This window comes from Pteronotus mesoamericanus, unplaced genomic scaffold (genome assembly GCF_021234165.1).
Source record: "Pteronotus mesoamericanus isolate MK-2021 breed Mesoamerican mustached bat unplaced genomic scaffold, CSHL_Meso_final contig_311, whole genome shotgun sequence".
In the NCBI taxonomy this organism is placed as follows: domain Eukaryota; kingdom Metazoa; phylum Chordata; class Mammalia; order Chiroptera; family Mormoopidae; genus Pteronotus; species Pteronotus mesoamericanus.
This window is the reverse complement of record NW_026555132.1, coordinates 186-14,267: the sequence shown is the minus strand read 5'-3', so window position 1 is coordinate 14,267 and position 14,082 is coordinate 186. Positions and strand designations below refer to the sequence as shown.

The 14,082-nt window shown below is 47.5% G+C and overlaps 1 pseudogene; it reads left to right on the top strand.

The window, feature by feature from the left end:
• The first annotated feature begins 2,565 nt into the window (after window positions 1-2,565).
• On the top strand, window positions 2,566-3,098 carry LOC129072118 (mediator of RNA polymerase II transcription subunit 28-like; annotated as a pseudogene).
• Window positions 3,099-14,082: the final 10,984 nt, after the last annotated feature.

Here is a 14,082-nt window from a genome sequence, read left to right as displayed (position 1 = left end):
AGCTTTTAGTTTTTGCCTTTGAGTATGATGTTGGCTGTAGGTTTCTCATATATGGGCTTTAGTATGCTGAGGAATGTCCCCTCACTCCCACTTTGCTGAGTGTTTTTATTGTAAACAGGTGCTGCACTTTATCGAATGTTTTTTCAGCATCTATTGATATTATCATGTGATTTTTTTTGTCTTTCATTTTGTTTCTGTGGTGTATTACATTTATTGATTTGACCATCATTTCATCCCTGGGATGAATCCCACTTGATCATGGTGTATGTAATCTTTTAAATGTATTGCTGGATCCAGATTGCCAATATTCTGTTGAGGATTTTAGCATCTATGTTCATCAGTGATATTGGCCTATAGTTTTCTTTCTTTGTTGTGTCTTTGTCTGTTTTGGGGATTAGGATAATACTGGTCTCCTAGAAAGAGTTTGGAAGTCTTCCTTCTTCTTGAATATTTTGGACTAGTCTGAGGAGGATAGGAGTTAGCTCTTTACTAAATATTTGGTAAAATTCTCCTGTGAAGCCATCTGGTTCAGGACTCTTGTGTTATGGGAGTTTTCTGATTACTGCTTCAATTTCACTAGTTGTTATCCGTCTATGCAGGCTTTCTGGTTCTTGCTGATTCAGTTTTGGAAGATTATCTGTTTCTAGAAATTTGTCCATTTTACCCAGGTTGTCAAATTTCTTGGCATATAGTTATTTATAGTAATTTCTTACAATCCTTTGTTTTCTTTCTTTCTTTTTTTAAATGTTAAATACGTTGTGTGTTTGCTTGTTTTATTGCTGCATATGAAGTCATACATAACAAGGAATTTGTTTTTAGTGAATCTTGTACACTTTTTAGGTTGAAGTCATAAGTTTTATACTCTTAAACACCTAGTACATATTGTGGTAGGGAGTTAGACAGTCATGAGCAGAGCAGGAACAATAGGCCAGGTGTGGACGGTCACTGGGACAGAGAGCCCCAGGTGCCCAGCAAAGAGAAAAACCACAAGTCCTTGCACAAGCACATCCTTAAACATCTGTCCTTGGAGGTGACATGCAGGCCTCAGCTGGGTTTCAGTCCCAAATCCAGAGAAGCAGCAAAATCAAATGGAGCAATGCCATGGCTGCTTCAGGACCAAATACTTACTAAGAAATAATAATGCTCATCACTCAGAAACAAGCAGTCATTTTTCACACAAGAAAATTAGGGGGATAACATGTATTTCTGTAGTATTGGTTGTAATTTCTTCTCTTGTTTCTGATTTTATTTGGGTCCTCTCTCCTTTTTTCTTGATGAGTGTGGTTAAAGACTTGTTGATTTTGTTTGTCTTTTCAGAGAACTAGCTTCTGGATTTTGATCCTTTGAATTGTTCTTTTAGTCTCTGTCATTTAACTCTGCTCTGATCTTGATTATTTCCTTCCTTCTACTCACTCTGGGCTTTGTTTGTTGTTGTTCCTCTAGTTCCTGTAGATGTAGGGTTAGGTTGTTTATTTGAAATGTTTCTATCTTTTTTAGTTAGGCCTGTATTGCCATGAACTTTCCCTTAGAACTGCCTTCACTATGTCCCGTAGGTTTTGTACACCATAGGTTGTGTGTTCATTTTCATTTCTTTCCAGAAACATTTTGAGTCTTTCCTTGACCTCATTGTTAACCCATCATTATTTAGTTACATGTATTCAGTCTCTATGTTTTTGAATGTTTTGGGATTTTTCCTTGAGGTTGGTTTCTAGTTTCTAGCCATTGTGATCCAAGAAGATGCTTGATATGATTTCAATTTTCTTGAGTTTGTTGAGACTTGTTTTGTGTCCTACCATGTGGCCTATCTTTGAAAATGTTCTGTGTGCATTTGAAAAGAATATATACTTTGCTTCTTTGGGGTGAAATGTTCTGTATATATCAATTAAGTCCTTTTGATTTAGAGTGTGGTTCAGTGCCACAATATCCTTGTTGATTCTTTGCTTGGAAGATCTACCCATTGTTGACAATATGGTGTTAAAATCCCCTATGATGAGTGTGTTGCTGTTAATAGTCTTGAAGTCCTCTAAGATTTTCCTTATATAATTGGGTGCTCCTATTTTGGGTGCATATATGTTTATGAATGTTATATCTACTTTTTAAAAAAAAAATATTTTATTTATTTATTTTTAAAGAGAAGGGAAGGAAGAGAGAATGAGAGGGAGAGAAATAGCAGTGTGTGGTTGCCTCTCCTGTGTCCCAAACTGGGGACCTGACCTGCAACCCAGGCATGTGCCCTGACTGGGAATTCAACTGGCGACCCTTTAGTTTACAGGCCAGCACTCAATCCACTGAGCCATACCAGCTAGTACTTCTTCATTTTCTTAAAGCAGTCCCTTTAGCATATCTTGCAGTGCTGGTTTGGTGTAGATGTATTCTTTAAGCCTTTTTTTTTCCTTTTGGTCTGGGAAACTCCTTATCTCACCCTCCATTTTAAATGAGAGCCTTGCTGGGTAGAGCAGTCTTGATTGCAGGTCTTTGCTTTTCATTACTTGGAATATTTCTTCTGGCCTGTAGCATTTCTGTTTAGAAATCAGCTGATAGGGGCTTCTACTCGCCACTTCAGAAATGGCAGTTCTGCTAGGAGGTATGTTCTCTGGGCAGCGACCTGGGCCTCTGTCACTACCGTTTGGACTCCCAGGCCAGACTTTGCTTCTTCAGGCTGTGCTATGTGCTCCAATATCTCCAACTACCTTGGTAGATGAGTTGGAGTCATCTTTGGAGGCTTGCTTTGCTTCTCTGGTGAGTCAGGACTATGTTAATAGCATGGATCAGGAAGAAATTTGAACTGGTGTTGCTTAGTGTATTCAGAAGTTTCTGGATATTGCAAGGCAGACAGAATTTTTTTTTCTACCAAAAAATTGCAGTTATCTGCTCAGAAACCAGAGTCAGTTATCAAAGAGGATGTCTTGGAGCAGGGTAACAAATTACAGCAGAAAGATGGTCTGGTCCAGAAACTGCTGACAAAGCTGTGACATTGGTAGCAGGTGCTGGAGGACATCAATGGGCAGCACAAGAAGCCAGCTGACATCCCTCAGGGCTCCTTGGCCTACCTCGGGCAGGCATCTGCTAATATCCCTGCACCCATGAAGCAAACCTGAGGAAAGGCAGCATGAGAGTGAGACTGCATGTGAGTCGGCAGAAACACAATTCTTCTTGCCAGTCTTCACTTCTGGGTGGCATGGCATTTTGGAAGAACTCTGACAGAGAATGAGATGACTTTAGTTGCATGCTCTCACTAAAAATTTCCCCCTATTTTTATAAGCTCTTACGTTTGTATTACTTTATAAAATGCTCATAGCTTTGGTAAACCAAGTAAATATTTTTGTTTTTAGCAAAAGTTAGACAATATGATGCTACTAACATTCCTTTATGTTTATTTCTTGTTTTTATTTTTTAACTTTTTGTGTAACTTTTAATTTCGTTGTATTTCCAGTTTTAGATTAGTTTATATCATTTGAGGGAAAAACAATTTGAATGATATGATCTGTGAGTCAGAGGGTGAGGATTTGGGTTGTAAGTCTTTCATGTTAATTACCACCCCTTGACCTAGTGGTAGTGTGTAAAAATATATAAATTTGCCATGTTTCAAGGCTTTGAACTACCTCGAGAAGAGGAATCTAATGCAACAAGGTTTGTAATGCTTCCAGAGCTCTGAGGATGGGGATAATTTGTAAATAGGTTGGAAGAGGATAGTAATATCCTAGGTTCGTATAGTAATATTGCAGTAGGATCCTTAAGTTGATGTTGACTTCTATTTGGGGTAAGTTTATACTTTGTGTGTTGCTTGTTTACTTTTGGGGTTGGGGGTATGTAGTAGGAGCAGCAATATGCTAATTTTTTTATGTTCTGCAGTAATGAATCAGTTTAAGTAATAGACCCACCCTGCTCTCAGTAACATGACTTGGGCAGAGGCGGAGTATGAGGATTAAAGCTCACTCTGACAGTCTCTTTTTGTTTTGGGTTTCGTTTGCTTGTGTTGTTTGTGTTTTACTTTTTTGGAGCAGAAATTGTCCATTAAGGAAGGCCCTTGCTAATGGGTTGCATTGATTCTAAGGGGCAGGGTCTTGGGGTGGGAGTGGCCTGCAGGATGACCCTCATTGACTTACCCTCCCCAAAGAGCATGTTTGGGAAGACGTTTTAGTCTCTTGTTAGTCACACAGGCCAACACAATTCTTTATTGATCTGTTTCTAAGAAATAGACTGGTGCTGTGTCTGACTCTCCCTGAACGAGGCTTTCCTTTCTTGATTGCTTAGTCTCTGACTAGATTACATCTCTTTATACTCCACAGTGCTCTCAACGAGCAGTACCTCTGGGGCTTGGTTTCTTTACTCATTTTGTTTTCTCCAGCCTTGAAGTCCTCTCCTCACACACACTGACACCCACTCATGGCACCATCTGTCCTGGCTGCCACCTGGTCTCTGAAGCCCCCAAATGCTCTCTCTTCTGCACAACCAGCACATAGAACTTCCTATCTCCTACCAACCTTGCTTGGTGCTTCCTCGAGGATGAGTAATTTGTATCTGTCTCTGTGCAATTGTCAATCTGTCTATTTTTTAGGCTTCTTGCTATTCCCTGTCCTTTTTATATATTTTTTCTTTTTAAAATCTCATCCTAACCTAGTTGAAGAAAAAAAAACTATTTTAATGTCATATAAAAAAACCACACCTTCCTAAATTGTTTCAGTTGTTAAAGTTTTTCATTCTTTGTATTAAATGTTTTACTACAAGGTTCTTTTGCCTTACCTTTAAATTTTACCTTTACTTATTTTAGTCTTCAACTTTCCCTTTATTACCTTACTTTATTTATTTTTTTCTCTGTTTCTTCGCTTTCTCCTTTCTCTCCCCCATCCATTCTCACCACCCCCACAGACCTCCCCGTGGCCAGTTCCCAGGCCTGTAAATAATAAACCTTCCCTTCTTCCCAATAAGTGTTCCAATGGTTGTCGCTGAAAAACTGTCTCGCAATCATAAAAAACACAAGGGCTGGTCCAGCCACAACGTTTGTTATTGAAAGGCTGCGACCAGGAAACAGCATTAGGTAAGCAATTTGATCAAATTAGGTTAAAATCACGACACCGAAGCAAACACTCTACCACTCGCGCCCCACTGACTTCCACTGCTGTGCCAGTGTTTTTAGAAGCCTGCTGTGGGCATTTCACATTTTGCCAGTGGGGTCGCTGCCACTGTCAGGTGCGTTTCAACCTTCCTCGTTTTTGAGATATTCTTGCTTCCTCTGTAGTGTGTCTCAGAGGATTGCCTCTGGCTCAGTTCTATCCTTATCACCTCCCTAGTTTCTCATCATTCAAACAAGCATTAAAGATGTTTCTATTCCTTCTGTGGAAATGAACACATATCCAGCAAAATGTATGGTATGTCTTGAGCTACTCTTAAAAATAGTATTTTGTATTGTCTTACTTTAATACACTTTTACCTAAGAGTTAAAGAGTTTCCAGGAAGAGAGATCTAGTGTACAAACATGTTTGCCAGGACAAAGGCCATGAATACGCGAGGCAGTCAAGGGATCATTTTGAGACTCCTTTGCACTTTTGCTGTCAATCAGAACCCACCGCCCAGAGGAGAGGCGGGGTCGAGAGGCTGGGCGGGGTCGTTCCCACGCCGCGGGCAGCAGCGGCTGGCGCCCCGCAGGCGCTCCGCTCCTTGGCTCCCTTGCCGAGGAAATGGACTTTATTAGGACAAGGGCAAAGAGACTCGACTGAAGTGAAACTGGGGTTGGGGGCAGGGCAGAAAAGGTTGCAGGAAGAAAGGAAATGGGCCGAGGGCCGGCGGGTGGGAGAGCAGGTAAAACCGTTAACGCCTGCTGCCTCGCGCTCTAGGGTGTAAACCGACCAGCTGGTTCTAAGCATCTCTGGGTCCCCTTCCCGTCCCCAGTCGTGCGCTCTGCTGTGCTTGGCTGCTGCTGCGCCTTGGGAGGCGGGGGAGGTGTGAACGGTGGCCTAGCGTTAGGAGTAAATTGTCGAGTCAAGTTGGGAGTCTGAGCCTCGAGGAAAACCTTGAGGGTATTCTTAGGGCCACCGGGCCTCTCCCCCATTCCTGGAGGAGGAGGGGAACTGCAGGAGCCTGACCCGAGACAGGTCCGCAGGGGAATGGAAAGGCGCTGCCTGGCTCCGTGGGGGAAGAAAGGTGCCCTGTTCTCCCCCAGGGGGAGGTTGAACAGAGGTGCCTCCCCGCCCCGCCCCCCCGCAACCAGACCTAGAGACTGCGAGGGCATCTCTCTCTCGTCTGGACCTGGGATGCCCTCTGCCTCCTAGAGGCACCTGCCCGACCCTGTTCCTCCGAACCCTTGTTCTGAGAATTAAAGTACCTCGAAGTAAAGGAAGGAAACACTTGAATTGGCCTTCAAGCTTCTGTCTGTCCTGCCTGAGGCAGTAACAACAGCTGGGGTTAAAGCACAGCAGGAGTTGATTTCCCAGTCACTTCCACCTAGAAGGGCCAGTGGGGTTTTTGTAATGGTTTCTCTGGCAGCATTTAACCTTCAAGGCTTCAGACTTGGAGCCTCATATCCTGATTTGGGCTCCGGCCAAATCTGGAGGCCAGTGCCCAAGGCAGACAATCTACTGAGGATCCCTTAAGTGATACTCTGAGGATGACACCTCCCCTGGGCTTATGAACCCTCCGGGATGGGGAGGATAAAGGAATGAAGGCACCGGTGTGCCCTAGGTGGGGCCAGGTGCTGGAAAGGTTTGCCTGAGTGGAATGGCATCCAACTGAGTAAATCTAGGAAGGCAGCTGGAGGAGAATGCTGAGCCTGGCGCAGACCCCAGTGAAAGCAGGAGTTGGATAAAAAGATCTGACCTCGAACATTTTTCAAAAGTGAATAGCGAAGAGCCTTCATAGCTCTTTGTGGCCTGGGGTGGGAAGCACAGGGCAGGTCCCTGCAGGGCTGTGACCTGGCTGCCTGTCCCCCTCCCCTAGCCTCCTCCCCTTCCCTCATGACTTGCTGTTTGGCTGCTGGGTGTAGGATCATGTGGTATAGCTTGGTCCCTGTTTTTTTTTTCCACCCCTTTTTCTGTCCTCTCCTTCCTGGCTCAGAGAGGCAAAAGGGTGGGTGTGGGGTAGAAAGCTCTCCCCCTGCATCTCTTAGGCCTTTCTTTTTCTGGAGTGGCTCCTTTCCCCAAATTCATTGCACCCCTTTTCTTTCTTAGGCTTTCAACCTCCACCTCTCAGCTAATCTGACCAGACTGGTGGATGACACATCTGGGAGACACAAAAGTCTTTAGGCTTTTAAGGAGGGGGCTTCTGTGAGGTCAGGGACTTGGGGAGGGAGGGGTCTTTGATTTTTTTTTTTTTTTCAGTTCCTGTTCTTGTTTTCTTCTTGGGCTGTGGATCTTCCTCAGCTGAGCTGTTTGTGCCTGTAGGCCCAGGTGGGCCTATTTTCAGCCAAGGAGTTCCCCTTGGAGAATCTGACTTGCCACCCCTGGAACTCAATGGGAGCCTTACCTGACTTGCTAGAAGTCATATTTCCACCAGGATCTTTCCACATCCAACTCACTGACTTTCTTCTGATGCATGAACCTGGATTATTTCTAGAAACTTGAGGGGGCAGGGAGGAAAGGGACACTTGTGGACAGAGAAAGAGTCTGTGAAATCGGCCTGTTCCTCTGGTACACTGGCCCTCACAGCATGTCCGCCAACAGAGGGTGAGGGCTGCTGCCACTACCATGGTCCCCACCTCCCGCCTCTGGCTCTAATGGCCACTCCTGGAGCACTCTGGTGTGGGCTGTAAGACAGTGAGTCTGCACATTGTCCAACAGGGGAGAGGGCAAGATGGAGAGGACCAGGCTGTACCCTCGTCGGTTTTAGATAATGGTGCGAAAAAAACAGCATCGCACTTTAACTCCAGGAACCAGATGAGGTGGTCTCAAGGAGGGCTGATATGGTAGCTTTGTGTTGCCAAGGCAGAATCTGGCTGGGGAAGGGCAGCCTCATGGTTAAGAGGAGGGATCTGTGGAATGGCACAGCCCAGAATCCAGTCCCAAACCTGCCAGTTTCTGGCAAGTCAAGTCAACTCTTGGTGCCTCGGTTTTCTCATCTGTAAAATGGGGCAAACTTACACCTTCACTGGGCTGACATAAAGGATGAAATGAGAATGCAATTAAAGTATCTAGTGCAGTTCCTGGACATGAATGGTGGTCAGTGAACAGCAGTAATGGTAGAGGGAGGTTTTGGTAACAACATCTGGTAGCTCTGATCCGGGAGACACCCCCTGCCCTAGAAGAGCCTCTCCTGTGATGGGGGGAATACCATATAGACTTTAGCGCCTGAGAAAGCGCCAGGATTGTGGGTGGCAGGGTACGAGCAGGAGTAGGGAGTCCCTGATGAAATGGGCCGGCCCTTGGCAGCCCTCCGCCACTCTCTTTACTGCTAGATGGTTGAGAACTCTGTCTGGCTTGGATCGGCCTGCAGCTCCCCTTCCCCAGCAGCCTTGTCTGGAGCTGCCTCTGCCCTTTCGGAAAGGCAAGACAGCACAGGGTTTAAGGACCTGGGTTTTCACTCCCAGTTCTGTGACTTATTAGCAGGCAAGTTAATTAAACTCTTTCCTCATTTCTACAAAGGTCATGATGATAATCATGGAACTGGGCCCTGGCTGGTGGGGCTCGGTGGGTTGCACATCAGCCTACAAACCAAAAGGTCTCCAGTTCAATCCCCAGTCAGGGCATATGCCTGGGTTGTTGCCTAGGTCCCTGGTTGGGGACATGTAAGTGGCAACTGATCGATGTTTCTCTCCTTCCCCTCCCCTCTCTCTAAAAAAAAAATAATTAAAATCTTTTTAAAAAAGTAATCATAGAATTATACAGATAAAATAAGACAACATCTATAAAAGACTTAATATTGTCCCCAAGCCATAACAAGATTTTAAAATAATAGTATTGGTGTTACCCTCAGGGCCTGTTTTGTGTGATGATGGTGATGGTGGGGGCTGGGTGCAAAGTGCCTCCAGAGCTCCCAAAGATCCTTGGTCAGTGGGGTAGCCTTTGAGGTGAAGGATTTCCCTGGAGACTTTCCAAGTAAATGAAGAAATTCTCAAAATGAAATATAACATAATACACAAGGAAATTGGTTCTGACCCTTTCCCCTCAGCAGAGGCACACGTGGACCATCATGGGTCTGAAAATCCTGAGCGTTTCTCCACTATTTCCCTTATGTCTTTTACCTTCAGCCCTTCCTAGAACACCAGTGTGTGCTTTGTGAGAAGTAAAATGGTCCTGCCTTAAGGAACCCGTCCAAGGCTGGATCAATGGTTAGAGCCCGGCCCTTCAGGAAAGCAGAGGCTGTGGGCTCGGTTTGGGTTGAGACCAGTTTTTCTTTTCATCCCAAAGAGTAAAACTTGTGACCATGGACAGGTTGCTAACTGTGGCCACCTGAGAGGCTCTGTCAGCCCTGGTCAGGCAGAGCCATGGGTTTTATGGGGAGCCTCTGGGAGGCATGTGGCTGAGGAGGACTTAGGTTTGAGACCAGAGTCTTTTGGCCTGAGAACTCTTGAGAAGGGTGGGTTTGGGAGCACTGGGAGAAGCACCCTAAGGAAAACACAGCCTGTTGGCCTAAGGACAGGGTGGTCTTTAAGTGTGCCCACCCTGTCCCTTCGCCTCCAGATGTCCGTCACAGTGCTGCTGTGGGCAGACGACATGACACATGCCTCCACAGCCTCCTCTCCAGATGTGACTGGTCCTCAGGAAGCGGCTGAGGTCATGAGGGGCCTTGGCTTCTTTGGCTCTGTTCCAGCCCCAGACCTGGAATTGGAGGCCTGTGGGACTGCCTGGGAGACCTGCTCTGGCTGCCAGTGAACGGTGTGGCTGTACTTAGAAGCCAGTCAATGGGACACAGGAAGCTCCATCTCTCTTAGTTGTGAGGCAGTTTTATTTGGGGTTGCTTGAGCAGCAGTATCTGGAGGAGTGTGGAGGGGGAGGAAGTGAGTCCTCTGTCAGACTGGGCAGCTCCTCCCGGCTGGCACAGCAGCTTCTGCTTCCCTCTGCATCTGGCATTGGGCAGGGACCCCATCTCTACCCTGTCCTCCTCTCCCTGTGGGCAGTTGGGGACAGGCACAACTCAGCAGAGCCTCCATCCCGGGTGACCTTGAGAGCTGTCCCTTTCCTCTGATGGAGGCTGCCTGCCTCATTATCACAGCCACCTGGTGCCTATAGTAAGTCATATGACTCTTGCCTTGTCCGGATGTTTCTACTGCCCCCTCCCCACCCAGCTCAGGGACAGATCATGAACACAATGACAGGAGCTCTGTGTTGTCTGGGAATCAGGACTCCTTTTCTTCCAGTCCATTGCAACAAGATGTGGTCATGAAGAAGCTTTGCCCTTCCCTGTGGCCAAGCAATAAAAATGAGTCCTCAGGGTGGAGCAGCAGCCCCGTCAGGGAAGAGTCTGATTGTGTTGCTTTTTACTGAGCTGCCTGAGGACCCCTTAGGTTCTTTCTTCCCCCAGGGTATGGGGCTGGCCCAGGCCTATGTCAGTGAGCAGGAAGCAAGCAGGGACCTGGAAAGTTCAGCTCCCAGGAGGCAGCGTTTCAGAGAAGCTGCACAGGGAAGTGCTTTGTCTCTGGCCACCTTGACCTTCAGTTAACCCAAGGGTGGGGAAGGGAAGCCCAACCCTTACTGCTAGAAGTGTCAGAGCTAGAAGAGTATCCAGACATGTGGAAATGGAGTCTAGGGCAGCAGAAGGACACGCTACTCAGCAATTAGGGAGGGTGGGGCTCTGTGGCCTCTGTTAGGCCCTGGCACCAGAAGAGACAGCATTCAGGACCTTGTTCACAACCCAAGAGGGGGTCACTAAGAGGGGGCTATTTCAGCTGGGATAGGAGAGGGGGCCTTGAGGCTTATCTATGGACCTGGAGGACACATAATCCAGAGGCTTTTCAGGAGTGCCAGGGCAGAGGCTGAGAGGGGCCACAGGGGGATAGGGACACCTCAGCCTCCATGCCGGAAGAGCATGGTCTCATTAGGATGGACTCCCCACATTTAGAGGAAGGGCCACAGCCAGGGACTGTATTTTGACACCTAGCCAGGGAGCCCTGGTGATGTTCAGAAAAACAGAGACATTAGAATCAGCTGTGGTCAGGGAAGGCCTCTTTGAGCAGGGGACATACACCATAGACCTGTCAGGCCGGCCATCTGGAAGCCCATCTACCATGCCACCTTCTTTGAGTTCCCATGCAACAGCATGTGGCGCTCTGTTTTGTAGGATTATTTTTGCCCTGTTAGCCTAGTGTATCAACCATTAAGCCCTTTGTAGGTGCTGCCACTGTTCTAAGGACTTAATTTAGCTCGCTGCAACCTCTGGAGATACAGGTACCGTTACTGTGTTTAACAGACGAGGACACAATGAGAAGCAAAGTGACTTTTCTAAGGTACACAGTACATGACAGAGCTGGGAGTTGGACCAGGTGCCTGGCTGCACGTCCTGGGCCCTTCACCGCCACGCCGGACCATCCATCTCAGTGTTCTTCCACATCCCCCATGATTCAGCTCGGCATGGGACCAGGCGTGCTCAGCAGCTGTCCTCTGAGGGCTCCTGTCTCCTCCCCCAGCAGACCTTGGGATTAGGCTTGGGGGTCCTGTAAGCATAACCTGCTTCTCCAGTGTGAGGCCTTGTCTGTGGCCCCATGCCTATTGTGTCTGTCTTGGGAAGGGGGTATTGCCTGGCTCTTTGGAAAGGAAGAGATCACTGCCTTTCCAGAGGTGTGTCTCAAGAGTCGGGGGAGGCCTGGGAAATGCCCTTGTGGCACCACTGGGAGGCTCTGCTCCCATTGGCTTAGGCAGTAGAGCAGGGCCTGGGAGCATCAGCAGATACACGACTTGGACCTTTCCCAAGACCTCACACGCTTGTGCTTGTTTCGCTGTGACAGATTGCTCAGGACCATTCAGCTCCTCCCCTCCAGCAATGCAGATGCTGTCAGTTGCTTTTTTCAAAACTCTTTGTTTGGCTGCTAGGAAACAATAACTGGGCCATGACTGGGCCTGGGTCAGGGCTTTGGAGGAAACAAGAGAGAGAAAATGTATAGCCCTTTCCCTAAAAAGGTCAAAATATGTTTGAGACAAGACTTACCCAGGAAGGATATTGAACCTAAAAAGTGACATAATAAAAAGTGTGAGAGAAGGAAATGGTCAGGAAAATTGGCAAACTCACCAGCCTTGGAGTGATTGAGGTGGGCTTCCTAAGGGAGCAGGTACTTTGAATGACCAGTGAGGTGTGTAGAGGAGGCTGGGCAAGTTCCTGGGAAAGAGGCTGCCGCTCTGGAAGGCGAGGTGAGTTTTGTAGGAAGTGGACGGGAGCCAAGCTTAGTTTCTTATGTGCCTCTTCCAGCAAAAAGAACCTTTACTTCTTATTTTTTGAGTATTTCACCTGTTTCAAATTCCAGAGGGACAGAGGGTACACAATGAAAACTCTCCCTTGTCCTGACCTTCAGCCAACATTACCAGCTCCAAAGCTGTTTCAGCCATTTAAAAGCCAGTGCATTATGTATTTTCTCCTCCTCCTTTTTTTGTTTTGTTTTGTTTGCACAAATGCAACATTCTCCACATAAAGGTCACTCCCCATGGTCAACCTGACCCTCCCACAAAGGGATGTTTATTGTTTGTCTCTACCTGTAGTGAATCTGGACCAAGACCCTGGCAGAGAGGACAGCACAGCTTGGGTTGGACCTCCATGATCCAAGACTCTTGTCTGGCATGAATATGGGATTAGGAGCAAGCTGGGGGAGGGGTGGGGTTAAGCAGAGCTCTTTCATTATTCTCCTGTCTGCCAACGAGCTCCTGGGAGTGGTCATCTAGCTGGTTCTTTCCTTCCTCCTGGGCAGGGTCGTTGCTGGTTAGTCCTGGGCCTCCTCCCTCCCATTGGGCTGATGACAGCCTATAAAAGGCTCTTGATAGACAATTAATCCAAATCTTTATGTGTTGTTTGCCCTGCTTTTCAGAGTGCTTTCCCAGCATCACCTCATTTTGTTCTACCTTAAAGGCAGGCAGGGTGACCCCCACTTTTACCTGGGGTCTCAGGTAGAATGACCTGTTCTAGATCACACGACTCCCCTTAGTGGCAACCAGATTTCTGACCTCCAAGCCCAGTGCTTTTTTCCCTACCTCATGCTTTTGGTCGTAGGTACTTTCTGTCGCTGTCTGTGGTGGTTTAGACTGGTCTCCAGGCATTTTTACAGCTTTTGTTTCCTGCTGGGTGAGTGCAGTCATGGTCACGTCTGAGGCCGGCTGAGGCTGAGGGGGCCTTTGGAGCTCCAGCGGTAGAAGGGACGAGGAGAGGGGTGCTAGCCACGGTGCTTGTGCCCAGGAGGGAGGGAGCGGACCTGGCTGGGTCTGCAGGGAGCCGAGTGAGCCGTGCCCAGGGAGACAGGGGCGACTAATAGTGAGCTCTGGGCTACAGGGGACTGTTCCGTGCCGGGCAGGATGCCAGGGCAGGTCGTGAGAATCGTCTTCTGGCCTGATGGGAGGCGATATCTTGTCCTGTGGTCGTGTCAGGCTTGCAGCTCTGTAGATACCAACTCAAAGGGCGGCTGAGGCTGAGGGTGCGGGAGCCAGAGGAAACTGGCCTGCCGCCTGCACATCTCCTATGTGACAGTGTATGAGGGCTACTGCTCCTGGGGAATTCGGAGAGGAGGGTAAGGTATTTGGATGAGGGAGATCTGGGGAAAAGGTTTTCCAACATCTCTCCAAACTGAGTGATAACAGTTTTAGTTGGCACTTCTTCCTGCCTCTAACTGGTTTATTTTATTACCCCTTTGACAGAGGTGAAATGGCTGGATTAAAGCCCACTTAGTAAGTCAGACTCAGGACTAGAACCCAGGTTTCCTGTCTGACCCACTGGGGTATTCCCACTGTGCGCCAAATAATCTTTTTCTTTTAACTTCTTTTTGGGACTAGCTGGGCCCTGAGGATTCCCGCTCTCATTTATCCAGCAACGGTGTTGGAGGGCACTCTCATGTATCGGCACCTCTAGGTGGTGGGGGATAAAGTGTGTGTAGCCATCCATGCTGCATGGTGAGTTCAAGAGAGTGCAGGGTGGAGTGACTCAGCTAGGGCGTGCAGCCAGGTGGGGGCACTCGATCTT